This window comes from Bos javanicus, chromosome 27 (assembly GCF_032452875.1).
Source record: "Bos javanicus breed banteng chromosome 27, ARS-OSU_banteng_1.0, whole genome shotgun sequence".
NCBI classification, from domain to species: domain Eukaryota; kingdom Metazoa; phylum Chordata; class Mammalia; order Artiodactyla; family Bovidae; genus Bos; species Bos javanicus.
Genome location: NC_083894.1, coordinates 13,375,759 through 13,392,394, shown reverse-complemented (window position 1 = coordinate 13,392,394; position 16,636 = coordinate 13,375,759). Strand labels below are relative to the sequence as shown.

Sequence of the window (16,636 nt, the reverse complement as noted above, 5' to 3'; positions counted from 1 at the left end):
TACTATTTTCATTTCCCTTTTAAATGGGTTTAGTAAGTAAGCAATGCCTGTAATGCATAAAGAAAACAACAAACTAAATATCCAAGCATACTATTTCAGACTAAATAGAGGTTTGACTATTCTTGGTCTAATTAGACTTATTAGACAGTGCATTGATTTAGTACTTCTATTCTGCATATTTAGCCATGAGGGCGATTTTTATTTTTTAATCCTCTTTAATTAATACTCCCCCCACAGGATTATGAATCTTTTAAATTTTACTTTTCTTTTTGTGGTAATGAACATTGGTTGTGATAATGGGTTGCAAGTTTCTAGCCAAATCTGCTAACAGGTTAATTTTCTGAAAGAAAACCAGACTGTATAGAAAGCTCAGTGTTATTCTTAAGATGCTTAGGATATCCATTTGTTTCAGAAATGTCATATCAGGGACAAATCAATGTGTTAAAAGTGTCTGATAATATTGTTGAGGGATTAATCTCACAGACTAGATCATCAGCACGATTATCTTTGGCATTCTGTGTGCACCCAGTTCCATTTTAAGCATGAAAAACCTTCTAATGCCAAACTATGAGAGCCTGTGTATTGAATGATCTGCCACCATTCAATATTTAATCCTGCAATTGAAGCCACTAAAGGGATATAGAAAAGTAACAAGATGAATGAATCGTGACCTCAAACTTGCAAAAAGACAACCCAAACAATTTATCTTTCTGGCCTGTATGGCATTTTTTTTTTTAATCCAATATTCCTATCACTTCTCCTCAGTCTGGGAATTGTAGATTGATCAATGCCACATTAGCAAATACTTGAAATGAGAGCTGGGAATTTAAGCAATCTGTTATTTATGCTTTAAGAATATTCTGGTTCAATTTAGTTTATCTAAAGTCTAAAATCAAGAACTTGTGATTGCAAATCAATTTAATTCTCTAGACTACATTTTCAAGCAACTGTGGGAAGGATGACAGAAAATAATCCAGTGTCTATGAAAAATGAAAGAGATAAATGATGAAAACAGAAAACGTAGAACTTCACGCCTCAGAGCTCACATAGAATTCTTTGAAATTATACAGCTCTCAAATACAATAAAATTGGACTTCAGTTATTAAGAGAATAAATTCCACCCCAATTCATTGGTTCATTGATCATTACCACATCACTTTGGCATGTGATCTTATGTTTTTCCCAAGCTAAGTGGAGTCAACTTGATGTATATGTGGTCAGTGCTCAAGTTTTCCCTGGTGGCTCAGTGGTAAAGAATCTGCCTGTTAATGTAGGAGATGTAGGAGACATGGGTTCTATCCGTGGGTTGGGAAGATTCCCTGAAGAAGGAATTGGCAACCCACTCCAGTATTCTTGCCTGGAAAACCCCATGGAAAGAGGAGCCCGGTCTACAGTCCATGGGGTCACAGAGTCAGACAGGACTTAGTGACTGAACAACAACAATTTCTTCTATACATACATACGTTTCAATTGTACAAGAATAACTTTGTTTTTATACTCAAGTGGTGGAAGGAAGTAGAGACAGGATAGATAAATGTACTCTTCTCTGCTGCTAATAAAGTTCAGTTCAGTCCAGTCACTCAGTTGTGTCTGCCTCTCTTCGACCTCATGGACTGCAGCACGCCAGGCTCCCTGTCCCTCACCAACTCTCAGAGCTTGCTCAAACTCATGTTCATCGAGTTGGTGATGCCATCTAATCATCTTATCCTCTGTTGTCCCCTTCTCCTCCTGCTAATAAAACCTCCCTGTAATAAAAAAGCACACTCATGGGGTGGGAGGTAGGAGCAAGGTTCAAGAGGGAGGGGACATATGCATACTTATGGCTGATTCATGTTAATGTCTGGCAGAAACCAACACAATATTGGAAAGCAATTATCTTCCAATTGAAAATAGATTAATTAATTTAAAAAAGCATACTCAGATTTCTTTATCAGAGAAACAAATATAAATTAGACAGCAGGAGAAACCAATGAGTTGTTTCATAAGAAGTTACAGGTCAAGCATGGCTCTTGGAGAGATCCTGGGTGTACTGGCGACTTTCCTAAGTAACTACACTGCAGGTTTTCAAATAGCCCAAGGGGTATTTATTTTATTCTACTAGCTAAATTTTGTTTTGAATCACCATGTGCTATCTACAAAAGGTTCTCCCCTGGGTTTGCAGCAAAGAAAAAAACTGTAAATATTCTCTGCCCTATCGTGTGGTTTCTGGTCAGTGAATAAGAATTCTAAATGACTGTTGTGTCATAGTATCAAGCTGGCCACCTTTCAGTTGGTATCTATTAAAGCCAATGGTTTTGAGATATGGAAGGAAATTGTTAATGCATATGAGAAGTATCATTATTATTATGAACATGCCAGTGATCCTCTGTGATAAAGTGCCATTGACTTCCTGCCAACTCTCATGGATTGGTGACATTTTGTTAACCAGTCTACTGAAAAAAATCTATAGCAGGATATTAGATGGTATTTAAAAATAATATTAAGCAAGGGCTCAAGTGAAAGGAATCCTGTATCTTAAAAAATGATAACTGCAAAGTCCATTAGCTATGTTTATCAATGTCTACACTGTATAATTTAATTATTGTGTTTATTATGAAATTGTGAAATAAGATAAAAAAGTATCTTCTGGGCAGTGTACATATGTTAAATAAATTAGACTTTTATGATGATCGTGTCTATATTTTGATTATATAATATTTGCATACATTCCTAACCACCTCATTTTCTTTAACTCCAGTTTTCTATGCTATTATTTTCTTGTATTAATTTCTTGTTTTTCATTTTACTTTTATGTATGTCTAAAGATGCTTATATTTATGGCTTGTGAATAGAGGCAGGGCCATTCATAGCATTTTGCTTCTTTGTTTTTAAAATAGTATTAATCCATCAAGTTTTTACTGAAGCACTAGAACTCTCTTAGATGACAGGTAATATTGAAGTAAACACTCTCTTTCCTAATGACTTGTCAACAAGTGCAGGAAAATAAGTAGCAACGGGATTCAGATGTAAGGACTTAAGTATAGTAACGTGTCGCTTAAAAAGACATTTCCTTTTAGTTATTTTTAATGATGAGCTGTGTAGAGATGGTGATGGAAATGGATCTCATTAAGAGGAAAAATACTTGGATGGTATCTTTTATCCCACAAAGACAAACTGCCATTTATTATTCTTTACTGTCTCTTTCCCCATCGGACCTTTAACTTCAGGCTACACAGATTTGTGTCTCATCAAATCCCTAAATCTCATCAATCCCTAAAATAAATACCCATCCTTATTTAGTTCCTCTCCTTTCGATTTTGTACCCCTAGATAGCTCTTCTCATTTACTATTAAACTTCATTTAAAGATAGCCAAGACAGCTTGTTCTGGCTTCTCACTGCTTCCTTGCTTACCTCCTGCATTTGGAAGGCCCACTTGCTCAAGAAATTAACGTCTCTCTTAATTGGTGTAATGACATGCTCTCTCTAGTCTGTCCCCGTTTCTCCGCTCTTCCTCACTTGTCTTGTCTGTTTCCACTCCCATCTCCACATGTAGGTCTCCCTCTAGAGTTGATGGCTTTCTCTGTCTCCTTCTCTAGCCTCGCTGTACTCCCCACAGAGCGATAACTCATGGCTTTGTGTCTTCATCTACCCCCGCAGGTCTGCATTTCCCATCCCCACCTCTGTGCTGAGTACCAGCTCTTCTTCCCCCCCAGAAATGCTGGTTATGGATGAGTGGCTTGACCATGTAGCCAAACACATATTTCCAGAGACATGTAATTAAATCTATGAAAGTTACACTAGGGTGTGAGCATACCATTTATTTCATCTCATGGAAATGATCTCAAGTTGGGTGGTACAGTGAAAGATAGTGATTGCATCAACATTTACTGCTTCACAGTTAAAGCTGTTTAACAGATTTCAGTTTTTCCCTCTCCCCAGTGATACCAGACGTGTTAATGCCTCTTATTAATTACCACAACTCTGTATGGGAGAGCAGGTGGCCATGATGATGACAGAGAACAACCTTGAGGAAGAATTACCCTTAACTATTGAAATCCCAGAGCCCTTTTGCTGAAAATGTGATTTTTTAGAAACTTGAGCTGGAAGAACATAATAGTGAAATAGTCATTCAATTTGGTATATCAGTAACTTGAGAATACTTGTGGTTGAATTATGAGTGAAGTGAACGAAAAAGCAGGGAGAAATGCTAGTCAGATCCTAGTCTCTGGAGCATCTATTTTAAAATTAAGGGACAAAATGTTTAAGCAATGTGTTCAACTTATGCCTGAAACTGCTTTAAACTAAATAGTATGCCATTTATTCCCAGTTCATTTCAAAAGTTAGTTTTTATTCAATTTTGCAGAGGAAGAAGCCAATTATAAAAAAGGATAAGTCCAGAAACATAGAGGACATTCCTACTGCATTAGCCAACAAACATTTATTAGGTGCCAAATGTATGCAGAATGGTGCCAATCATTTCTTTAATGTGGAGAGTTTCCTATTCATTAATCCCTGTAATTTATAAACAGAGTAAGTGGTGAATACAGTACATTAGAATGGACCTCTAAATAAAAGATGCTACAAGCTACAAGCTAAATAAAAGATGCTACAGCTCTGCGGCTATGTTATCATGATGGAGGCCTCCCGAGGGCAGAAACTAGTGTCTTGTTTGACTGTAACTACAGGCCATGACAGTGGGCACTCAACAACCATCTGATGAGAAAAATGTATGAGCAGAGCAAGTCCTATTGGAATTGTTAGGACATCTGAATTTGATTTTAACTTCTGAGATTTAACAGATGTGCAACTTTGTACAAGTTAATTAACTTCTCCAGGACTTGGTTCCTAATCTATAGAGGAGGACTCTCCCCTTCCTTACTCACAGGCGTGGTCACAACTTCATGGGATGGTCAGATTATATACATGAAAATCTCTGAAAATGGAGGAACAGCTCAGAGAGGCAGATATGATTTTTATTATTAGTTTAACATGAAAGTCTCTCAGGTGCTGAAGAATCCGCCTGCAATGCAGGAGACCTGGGTTCAATCCCTAGGTTGGGAGGATCCCTTGGAGAAGGGAATGGCAACCTACTCCAGTATTTTTGCCTGGAGAATCCCATGGATAGAGGAGCCTGGTAGGCTGCAGTCCATGGAGTCACAAAGAGTCAGGCATGACTAAGCGACTAACACTGTCGCTTTTAACACTAACGTCTCTAAAAGTTATTTATTTTGACAGAGGTTGAGATGGTTGGATGGCATCACTGACCAATGGACATGAGTTTGAGCACACTCTGGGAAATAGCGAAGGGCAGGGAAGCCTGGAGTACTGCAGTCCACGGGTTGGACTCAATGAGTTGGACACAACTGAGCGACTGAATAACAACATAAGTTGTTACTAAAGTAAGTTTCACAAGCATTGGCAAAGCATCAGATCAGATCATGCAATCAGAAAAGGGACAAGAAACATGGGAAAGGATTAGGGCACAGAATTAAAAACTATTCTCCAAAATTGTATTCAGTGGATAAGTGTCTACCATAGGCAGGATACTGCACTGGGCTGGACAGGAATTACCAAGATGATATGGCCACAGAGACCGTGGCCTTTTGACCCAGAGTACTGGGCAAAAGCTAACAGTCATCCTCATGTAAAGTAGGATCTGCAAGTGTTGTAAACAAGTCAAAGAAGGCCAAGGTGAGAGCCATTTTGAAGAGGATCAATAAAAGTGACTGGTAACAAAGCCATTTTTGAGAGCAGCTATAAACATGGACAGCTGTAAGAATTCTGTAAGAACCTATATGGGAAAAGAACCTGAAAAACAGTATGTGTGGTATAAAACTGAATCACTTAGCCATACACCTGAAATTAACACAACATGGCAAATCAACTGTACTCTAATATAAAATAAAAATTAATAAAACAAAACATGGCCAAGGTTCTGAAGAAGTAGAGGCGTGGGGACAGCAGGGTGCTTTGGGCTGAGAGGATCCCACGAGGAAAGGCACACAGCTGAGATGGCATAATGTCGCTGGCGCATCCAGACAATTCAGGAATGCCTCAAAACACGCTGCAGCCACATTTCACTGTCATTACACTGCTGACTCTCTCACGGATCAGGGTAGTTTGTCGGCAACCTCAGCCCCGACGTGGCAGTCCCACTTCCCAGAGCTGGTTGTTTTCTGCCGCCGTCCACCCAGGTAAACCAACAGGAGCCCTCTGAGGGGTCGTCAGCAACAACCTCAATAACAAAGAGGCCCTGGCTGTCTTCGAGAATGGGCTTCTGCAAAATTCTTCCGATTTATCATGTTCTGGGATTCAACTCAGCATCACACAGATAAAACCCAGAGGAAATGTAGCAGTTAATAAATTATTAAGCTGCTTTCCTTTAAAAACATCAGGACTGGGCAGTACAAAGACATGCCGGGTCTGTCAAATGCAAACGGATCTGTAAATCTCAAAAAGAAGAATTATCTGAGCTAAGGAACAGCTGGCCCTGCAGATCCCATGGCCCACCTGGGATCCTCCGACTGCAGCCTGTCATTCTTAAAGAGTTCAATGCTAATACAGTCAATGAAACATAAAACCCGACCGAGGGAGGTGGGCTCCAGGCGCCCTCGAAGGAATTATCTTATGCTTCGTAAAGTGACCTTTAAAGAGTCATCTAGTAAAACGTGGCTTTGAAACTGCAGCCTTATGCTTGCCCAGAAATAATAATCGATGTCGGCAACTTGTTTAGAATATGATGCACAGTTGCACAAATCTCTGCTTCACATAGTCTTTGTTAAATAGCTACATCTCAGATTTCTTTACTTGGGTCAGATCCACTGAGCTAAAATCACTCATTTTTAAAATGACTACACATCATTTTTTCTTTTTTTTTCCCCAACAGGTAAAATGGCTGCAAAATTCCTTTCGCTCCATTTTGAAGCCTAATTTCTCTGGCCTGGGTGTAGTTCCTTAATCTCTTTATTTCCTCCATGAAACCCAAATTGGCTCACTTGGCAGAAATGGCTACAATGGGGGTCTGGTTTTGATAAGTTGTTTGAACGTGTAATTTCTGAGCAGAGTTGGTGGGGCAGGTGGGAAGGCCAGCTGGCTGGGGGGATCAGATGAGTAGAAACACAAAACTAATACTTTCATCTGAGCCTCCCTCGCTTCCCGACACAGGCAACTAGACTCACGGTCAAGATGAAAAGTTGGAAAACATCCCAGTTTCATTTAAATGGGAAGGGACGTTTGACATGTTAATGATGTGGGATGTATGGAGAACAGCATCTTCCTTTTTCCCTCCTTTATGACTTTAGACATTTCTATAGGGACCGTATCATATAATTGATGTTTGAAGTTCCAGTTATGAAAGGGACCAGACTTGAAACCCTGACTAGGGAAAGCAGTACAAAAGAAGAGCTTCAGCAGCCTCTGCCCCACAGCATCACCCCTTCACCTGTCTGCATGCTGGTTATCAGCCTCTTGTCTTGGAGCAGGGTCAGCTCCTTTTGGTCATTGGCCCCTGACCCTTTCAAAATGGTTCTTGGGTTCGTAAATACAGATAAACATTTTCAAGAAACTGGGATAGCTAGAGAGTCTCACATTCAATTTCATTTAACAACTAAACTTCAGATGCAAAAGCAAGATAATGCAACAAAATAGCAGTCAATTTCCAGATGTTCCATGAAGTTAACCTTCTACCAAATGTTTCAGAGAAAAAATTACATTGGAAGCAAGAAGGTGCCTGGAAGTCAGGCATAATATTTTACATTTGCAGGGTGAGAGGACAAGGAATGGGTTTAAGTTGCTGAGGAAGCCCCAGCAAAGTACCTAAATGCTTAAGCCTCAAACTGTTATCTATTAAACATGGTTAATACTCAAACACACCTTGTAAGCTTGGCTTTAAGATTAAATGAGAAAACGTATCAAAAGATCAAACAAAGTTTAGTGTGTAGGGCCACTCAATAAATATTTAGCACATTATTAGTGTTATTATCATCATCACCAGAAGTTTGCTTTTCAGCAAAATGACATAAAAGAAACTGTGTTGGGGAAGCTCGCCTTAGTCATGGCAGAGGGTGGAGAGGGAAGATTGACAAGTTAGGGGGAGCAGGTAGGAGGTGAATCCTAGAGAAGTGGTGATGGATCTCTGAGCTAAGATGGGAACAACTGGAATGAAGAAGACAGCGCCACCGAGAAAAGAAAAGCAACCCACGATATCCAGATGGTTGAAAAAAAAGCATAATTCCCAAGAGTTCTTAAGCTCTTCATAATTTGTGAAAGCCCATTCTCCATTCAAGGGAACAGATGTATGCTTACATATTTACTTACCCATATGGAGAAGAGCAATCCCAAAGCAAGACTAAATTATTTTTTTTTAATTTCTAATTACTATCCCTTAGAATTTAAGAATTTTATTTTGTATATCATTCTTTGTCTTCAAAGCACAAACACTTTCAAAAATATATAATGTTAAAAATCCTTCTGAGTTAGCAGTCCCCAAACTTTCTTGAGAGGTTCTCTTTTGTAAGAACCCACTCTTGGGATAAATTACTGACTGTTCACAATCTTTAGGGTTCCTAATCATGCTCTGATGTGTTTACTAAAATGTTTAAGCCAAAGCCACAAAGATTCTTCTGTGAATTCTGATTGATTGGATGATTGATTTTCTCCAAACAGTGACTCACTATTCTGTTCAGGATTCACCTTCTCTTTCTTACATTTAAAGTCAATAAGTAGCGAGATTCTGCCACTTATGACATAATAACGTGATGTTAATTTATAATATCCTCAGTAGAGTTTTCATCTTTGTAAGGTAAACATTACTTTTCCTAGGTACAGGATCAAAGGTGACACAATTTCTAAAATGCAATTTAGATGTCCATCTAGTGACTTTATAAGAATGCTATTGGAAAACAATATGAACGATAACTGATTCTGTAAACACTGTGTCTCTTGAAAGAATTAAAATACATACACCTGTCATCTTCTAACCACTTAAAGAAACTCTCAGTTTATATCAGTTGCTTGTTGAAATAATTTATCTTTAGGGGCAGAAAAAAGGATAAACAGACCATAAAAATTCCCTTTTATTAAAAAAAAAATTTCACTTTCCAGTCATTTTATTTTTACCTATTTAAAAAATAACTTTTCACAGATAAGTTATTCTACCAAATAAGTACCAAGTATTGTGACGAATCTTTGTGGGACAGAGTCCTGGTAACCTGTTATATAAGACACACAGTAAAAGATCCACTTGCCAGATCTAACTTATAAGATCCCTTGCTTGTACAGACACATTCACGCTCACCCTTCTCTTGATTTAATGTCTGGATGAAGTCTGAATTTGACTTTGACAAGCAGAAGGAGGTTTCTTTTTGGGATGTGTGATGATGCATTTGTGGTAAAACATTTCATATACAGAAAAATGAGTCAAGAGCTGAAGAACACTTTGCTAATCTGTCTCACGAAGCTCTTCTTTGGGGGGCTGTCGATCTAGCTTTTAAATCCCCATGCACTAAGGCCAGGAGAATGCTATTTTCAATAGAAAATCCATACAATTGTTTTGTGGGAGATGGTGCTTATTATTCGGCCTTGAGACTCAATACAAGTCTTCGGCACTTGTAGCCAAATAAAGCCGGGGGTGGAAAAGAAATGTGGAATGCAGGCAAGAGGGAATAAAGGAGAACATTAAAAGAGTCATGAAAAGACTCTGAAAAAAGGAAGAGTAATTAGAGGAGGGAGTAAGCAGGAAACTGTGGAGACAAGGGGAAGGCCAGTGTGAAGGTTCAAGTTGCCCGAAGAACAGAGTTGCATTTTTGGAGAACCTTGAGTATCCGCTCTGCCAGCCAAGCAAACACAAATATTTCAATATTGGTGGCATTTGAAAAGCCAATGGAAAGGAGCTAAAACAGCCCATTCACCGTACTAATTTTCTAACTTGTTCAAGGGCTACTGAAGTAGAAATTTGGGGGAAGGGGAAGGCCATTAATATACCAAATCCCTTTCTTTGTTTGTACTCTTGGTTTGTTAACATGCACAACCAGAGCATTCTTCAGCGACTCTACCTGCCTTCACTCTGCTGCTGCTGCTGCTAAGTCACTTCATTCGTGTCCGACTCTGTGCAGCCCACCAGGCTCCTCTGTCCCTGGGATTCTCCAGGCAAGAACACTGGAGTGGGTTGCCATTTCCTTCTCCAATGCATGAAAGTGAAAAGTGAAAGTGAAGTCGCTCAGTCGTGCCCGACTCTTCGAGACCCCATGCCTCCATCCATGGGATTTTCCAGGCAAGAGTACTGGAGTGGGGTGCCATTGCCTTCACTCTACAGTCTTCTAAGTCCTGGTACTAAATGAAGAACAGTTGATACTTTCAAGAAAAAATAAACTGAACGGCACAAGACGTTTAGAAAGAAAACTTGGCCAATTGCTCTGAGTATAAACACATGAACTCCCTTCCCTTATAATTTTGGCTCTGAATAAAATGTCACATGTGAGTCGCATGTATTTCTTCATTTGATCAGATCTACTTCGCAGGGTAAGTGTGAAAGACTGGAGCATTGTTACAGAGCCATCTTCCCAGGCTCTCCTCGAATCCCAGGATCTGCCTTGAGTGAAAGCTTCAGGCCAGATTTCCCAGCCCAATGTGGGTGGCAGAAGGGAGGAGACAAAGATGACCTTCTCCTGAACAGCACGGGGAGCTCAGCTCCGTGGTGACCTAGATGGGTGGCAAGGGGGGGCTGGTGGGAGTGTGAAGGGCTCCAAAAGGGAGGGGATATCTGCGTGCACACAGATGATTCGTGTTGCTTTACAGCAGAACTAACACAGCATTGTAAAGCAATTGTACCCCAATTAAAAAAAAAATGACCCTCTGTCTGAGGATGCCTGTGGTGAAATGAGTTTAAATGCAAGCACTGTCTGTCCCTGGAAACAGTCCTGCCACTGGTACAGCCATAAAGACCTGACTTTTTATACAAAGTTTTAGGATAAAACTGTTGCTTTTCATACTGACAAATGCTCTCTCCTTGACCATTTTTTTTAACCCGAACTTTCTCTTTTACTTATCTCTTTTTATTTAAATATAATGGGCATACAGCACTATATTCACTTCAGAGATACAACACAATGATTTGGTATTTGTACACATGCAAAATGACCACCACTTAGTCAAGTTAACATCCATCACTAGGCGGCTCAGAGGTAAAGGATCTGCCTTCCAGGCAGGAGATGCGGGTTCAGGCCCTGGTTGGGAAGATCCCCTGGAGAAGGAAATGGCAACCCACTCCAGTGTTTCTGCTTGGGAAATCCCAAGGACAGAGGAGCCTGGCAGGTACAGTCCATGGGGTCACAAAAGAGTCAGACACGACTGAATGACTGAACAACAACAATATATGGTAACAATTATTTTTTTTCTTGTGAAGAGGACTTTTAACAACTTTTAAATATTATTGTTTGTTGTTCAGTCACTTAGTCCTGTCTGACTCTTGTGACCCCAGGGACTGCAGCCTGCCAGGCTCCTCTGTCCGTGGGATTTTTCAGGCAAGAACACTGGAGTGGGTTGCTGTTCCCTTCTCCAGGGGACCTTCCCAACCCAGGGATCAAATCTGCCTCTCCTGCGTCTCCTGCATTGCCAGGTGGGTTCTCTACCACTGAGCCAACCAGGGAAGCAACTTTCAAATAAACATTACCGCATGACACACTCTTCTGAGAGCTCAGCCCCTCCTGTGGGGCCGGCACAGCCCGGTTTTAACAAGACTCCGGCCACATCTGTCCAGAGAGAATCCCTCTCCCTCCACAATTGAATATATCCTCACTCCCCAACCTTTGCTGCATAAGACCTCGGCCTGCCTTCAGCAAGAACTGTCCATTTAAGTCAGTTTCACAAGAACTCCGCCACGCCTGACATCCCCTCGTGATACTGCTATATCCATGAATCCCCCCAGCCTACTCCGTGGTGGTAAGTCCCCCACCTACTCGAGTGTTCAGCTCTAGTAACACTACGATCATCGGGCACCGCTGCCAGCTGTCCTGAGTGACGCCTTCCTTACTGTTTCAACAAGCGTCACATCAGTTGTTTTTTAGGAGGGTCGGTTGTGTGTGGTCCCAGCCCGTGGGTTTCAGATAAGGATCTGGGACGGTGAGAAGCATACAGGGTGACAGGCATGGGGGAAGCCGTGACCTGAACATCAGGGGGTCAAGATGCCACCTGGGCCCTGCATCAGGTGCCCTGAATCACATGAGCTCACAAGCCGGAAGTGGGATCAAGACAACAGGCTCATGAAAAGAGGTTTTTAAAGGTCAGATGAACTGGGGGCTTGTGGCCCCACCCTGGGCCTGTCTTCTGAGCTCAGAGTGGATCTGGCTGAAGATCAGGCCAGCGTCTAGGGTCGTGGAGGGCTGGAATTCGAGCGGCAGTCTTAGCACCAAAGACTTGAAATCTAAGAAGAAAACAGCATCAAGGAGAGTGTACCCTGATGATGAGTTTGGAAAATGAATACATTACAAGAGAAGGAAAGTCGCTCTTAATGCTTCCTGCCCAAGTCCTTCACTCGCACCATGAATGAGACAGGGGCTGAGGCTGGCTGGGAATGACGCTGCTCAGCTGTCATTGTGAATATGAGACATGCAACAAAATGTCTGCGTACAATTTGAAAACACCCAAAAAATACGAAGCAGTGTAAAAACGTCAGACAATCTAAGTCAATTCAATTAATCAGCCACCTAGTTTACTGTGATTAAAAGCAAGACAAAGGCCTAATGCACAGCTTCTTTGAGAATTATCTCCTTTCTTCTTATACAAGATGAGAAAAATGGTCTAAGCAAATAAGAACTGATCATTCTCTACCTGCTTGCATCTCAATATGATCTTATCTTTAGCAACAGGATTCTTTGGCATGCTTAAGTGACTATAGATAGTCAATTAAATCCACATTTTAGCTAATTATCATACAATTCCCTCTTCAATACATTGTATGAGCACATTATCCCAGGAGGCTTCTCTGTCACTGGAATCCAAAGCAAAACACATATTCTAATCTTGCGATGTCAAAAATATTTACTCAACACCTTTACTTTGTGGCAAAAAATGAGCCAATGCTGAACAAGAGCCCTTCTTCCCTTTGGATAAATAATACTTAGCTCTTCATTAAGAAAACCATAACCACAGACTCTTGCATGGGATTTTCTATCTCTCTTCAAATCTCCAGCCCTAAAAAAGGTCAACTGTGCTTCTTCCCCCATATCATTCCTTTTCCTTTAATGCCTACAGATCTGTTTTCATCCCAGTACCTAACCCAGCCTGGAGTCCTGCCTCTTTCGTCCACATTCCCCGGGCCCCTCATCCTTACACGTTGACACAGATATAACTGCAGAGGACAGGAAACTCAGAAGACACACTAGGGATCAATTTATCTTTGGCAAGGGAATTGACTAATAGGTTTTCTCCTGTCTCTAATTTCTCTGATTCCCCTTTGTCAGGGGGATTCTCAGACCAATTCTTTCCTAGCTGTCAAAAGCACCTGTTCTCACGCCTGGGTTCAACGTCGGTCAGGCCCCTGTTCAGCTGTCCATCTCATCCCTGATTGGAGCACACACCTCCCACCGGGACCAGGTCAGCGGAAAAGCTCCAGCATAGGGAGGTTTCCGGTGCACGTGGGTCCTCAGCTGAACCCAGAGGCAGTGAGAGCAGTCCTCCATCCCACAAACTCATCCACTTCCCCCACACGTGGGGTGGGGGGCCCAACGAGAGGAGGTTCCGGGTCAGGAAGGCAGAGAGGGCACGTGGCAGAGACTTTCAAGAGATGTCCCTAGATTATTCTGGGATGTCAGCCAAAGCCTGGGTTAACCTCAGTTGCGTCACCAGTGAACCAATCGCCCGCCTGCTGAATTGGCAAAGTGAGATGTGGCCTTGGTTAAATTTCTGGAAATTGGTGAGTTTTGCGAGCTAACATAAACCCTCACAGTTGGGAGACATTTGAAATAATAAATGTTGAGTATCTCTCCCTCTGTTAGTTTATTTTTTTATGTGGAGTTCAAGATGTTTGTCTTGATATTATCAAAACGGATCCATATCATCAGCAGCATATGCATATGCTATCCACGAGCAAAACGGATCCACAGCAGAACATGTGCATTTATTGAGCACATCACGGGTGAGTTCAATTCAAATCCACACATACCACACGCGTCCTCCACGCCAGGCCCCAGGCGAGCCATGGGGGGATGTGACGGGAAGCCAAGTGGTTGTGGCTCCTTCTCTTACGGAGTTTCTGGTCAAATGTGGTGATTTGTCCTCGTACTCCATCCCTTAACTTTTCCTTTCCTTTCACTCTAGCTGAATCTTAACTAGCTCCTGCAGGAGTTCCTGCACCAGTTCTTTTTCTGAAGTAGTGAACAGGCATTGAGTACTGACTGTAAGTCAAGCGCCCTGGGAACTCTCTACAATGATCATCTAATTTACTCTGCTCAACAGCATTGTGAAGTTGGTGCTATTATTATTATTTTTGAGAACCACTTTATTCTGAGTAGTATAAACATAACTCCATTCATAACATAAACCTTCCATCAATTTCTTCACAGTCAGCCCAAAGAATAAAACCTCTGACTTAATTAGAATTTACATTTGGCCTTAAATATTTCAAAAATCATCCATGTCAACTATGGAATTTTAATCCTGCCTGCTACTATGAAATAGGGCAAACTTTGATCGATGGTAATTTCTAATTTTTGCTGTTCAGTCATTTTTCTTGACCTTGTTTTTTGACTGTGTACATTCTAGAGTGTTCAATAGATTTGTAATAAACTTCCATGATGAAGGGAAATTTCTTGCTCATTGTTTGCCTGAAATCTTGGCTAGTGTTCACCTTTTCAAACAAAAAAAAAATGTGGTCCAAAATGGTCCACAAATTCAGCTACTAAATTGCCTTTAAAAATCTTCTTTGCAGTGGTTCCAGAGCACGGGCCATCAGATACGAAGCAACATCTTGGAGCAACCCCCACAGTGTGGGGCAGATGGCAGGCAGGCCATGGCAGCAATCTTCACCACTATGATTAACCCTGCTTAAACTTGAGGAAATGGAGACACCAAGAGATGAAGCAAACTATCTAAGGCCACAGAACTAGTTGGTGGTGTAACTTGAACATGGGATCAGGCAGTCTGCCTCTAGAGCCAGTCTTTATACTCTGGATATAGGTGTGGGTATACATAGGTACTGGGCTTCCCCAGTGGCTCAGCAGTAAAGAATTCTTCTGCAATGCGAGAGACAGGTTCAGTCCCTGGATGGGCTAGATCTCCTGGAGGAGGACATGGCAACCCACTCCAGTATTCTCACTGGGATAGTCCCATGGACAGAGGAGCCTGGTAGGCTGCAGTCCATGGGGTCACAAAGAGTTGGACAGGATAGAGCTTATATACATATACATATGTGTGTGTGTGTGTGTGTGTGTGTGTGTATATACACAGAAATATTTTTAATGTTTATTTTAGAAATTATTTTTGGTCTCATGGCATGGCTTGCAAGATCTTAAATCCTCCCACCAGAGACTGAACCCATCCCAGGACAGAGAAAGTGCCGATTCCTAACTACTGGACCACCAGGGAATTCCCTCATTTTAAAAAATTTATTTTATTTTTAAAAAATTTATTTCATTAAAGTCTAGTTGATGTACAATGTTGTGTTGATTTCTACTATACAGCCAAGTGATTCAGTTATACAAATTCTTTTTCATTATGGTATTATTTTTAAAGCGCAGCTCTAGTCATATTATTTGACTCAGATACCTACCTTGACTCTTTGATAATTCCTGAATTATATACAAAGATCACAGAGTCCCAGACAAGCATGTAAAGCCCCATTCAGTCTTTCTTCAGCCAACCTTTGTGATTCCGTGTGCACATCCCCGAGGGGTGGCACATGTCAGTGGAGGTTCCGTGTCTGCTACATTTTATGTTCTTTCCTTTTCCTGAACCTTTAGCCTCCAGACATATGCCACTTCCTCCTCCCTTGGACTTTAAAACAAAAGCCCCAGTGGATGTGACTTCTTCTTGCTTAGAATCACCACATGCTTTGTGGGTGCCTCTCTATGCATGCACCTTCTGCCACATTCTCAGTCAGTCAAGTCTCTGGGGAAATGGTGTGTTAAAATGTGGAGTGGGGCCCTGAAATCAGCTTGGCCTGAGACTGCTTCCAGCTCTTGGAATTTTTAGCTCTGGGATCTTGGGCAAATTGGATCACATCTCTCCCAGCTCGAAACCCTTTCATGGCTTCCCACTGCAATTTGGGGCTGGGGACAGACTTGTGGGGCCCAACATATATTTGCTGCAAGTTCATGTGCCTTTAAAACCCAAGCTCTGCCAAGCCCAGCTTTCTTGACCAGCCTTATTTCATAAGTCACACCCGCCTTGATGGTTAAGTTATCCTTTAGTGTTCTGCCTTCAGGTTCTCAAATGCTCCTGCAAGCTCTTGCATTCCTTAGGCCTTCGCGGAGCTTTCTTTCTACCTGCAACCTCTTTCACTGCCTCTCTTTTTTTATTTTATTTTTAAACGTTACATAATTGTATTAGTTTTGCCAAATATCAAAATGAATCCGACTCACTCATTCTGATCTTTAAAGTCTCAGGTTTAAACTTGTCACATTTCAGGAAAGACTTCCTTGACCCCCTGATTCAAAGACCTCC

At 41.3% G+C, this 16,636-nt stretch overlaps 1 protein-coding gene and 1 pseudogene across 1 annotated transcript in view; both read right to left on the bottom strand.

Moving 5' to 3' along the window:
- TENM3 (teneurin transmembrane protein 3) overlaps window positions 1–16,636 on the bottom strand; it is a 997,728-nt gene that overhangs the window by 387,281 nt on the left and 593,811 nt on the right. The gene's annotated exons all lie outside the window — the stretch shown is intronic.
- Window positions 14,679–15,495, bottom strand: LOC133239848 (protein CEBPZOS-like; annotated as a pseudogene).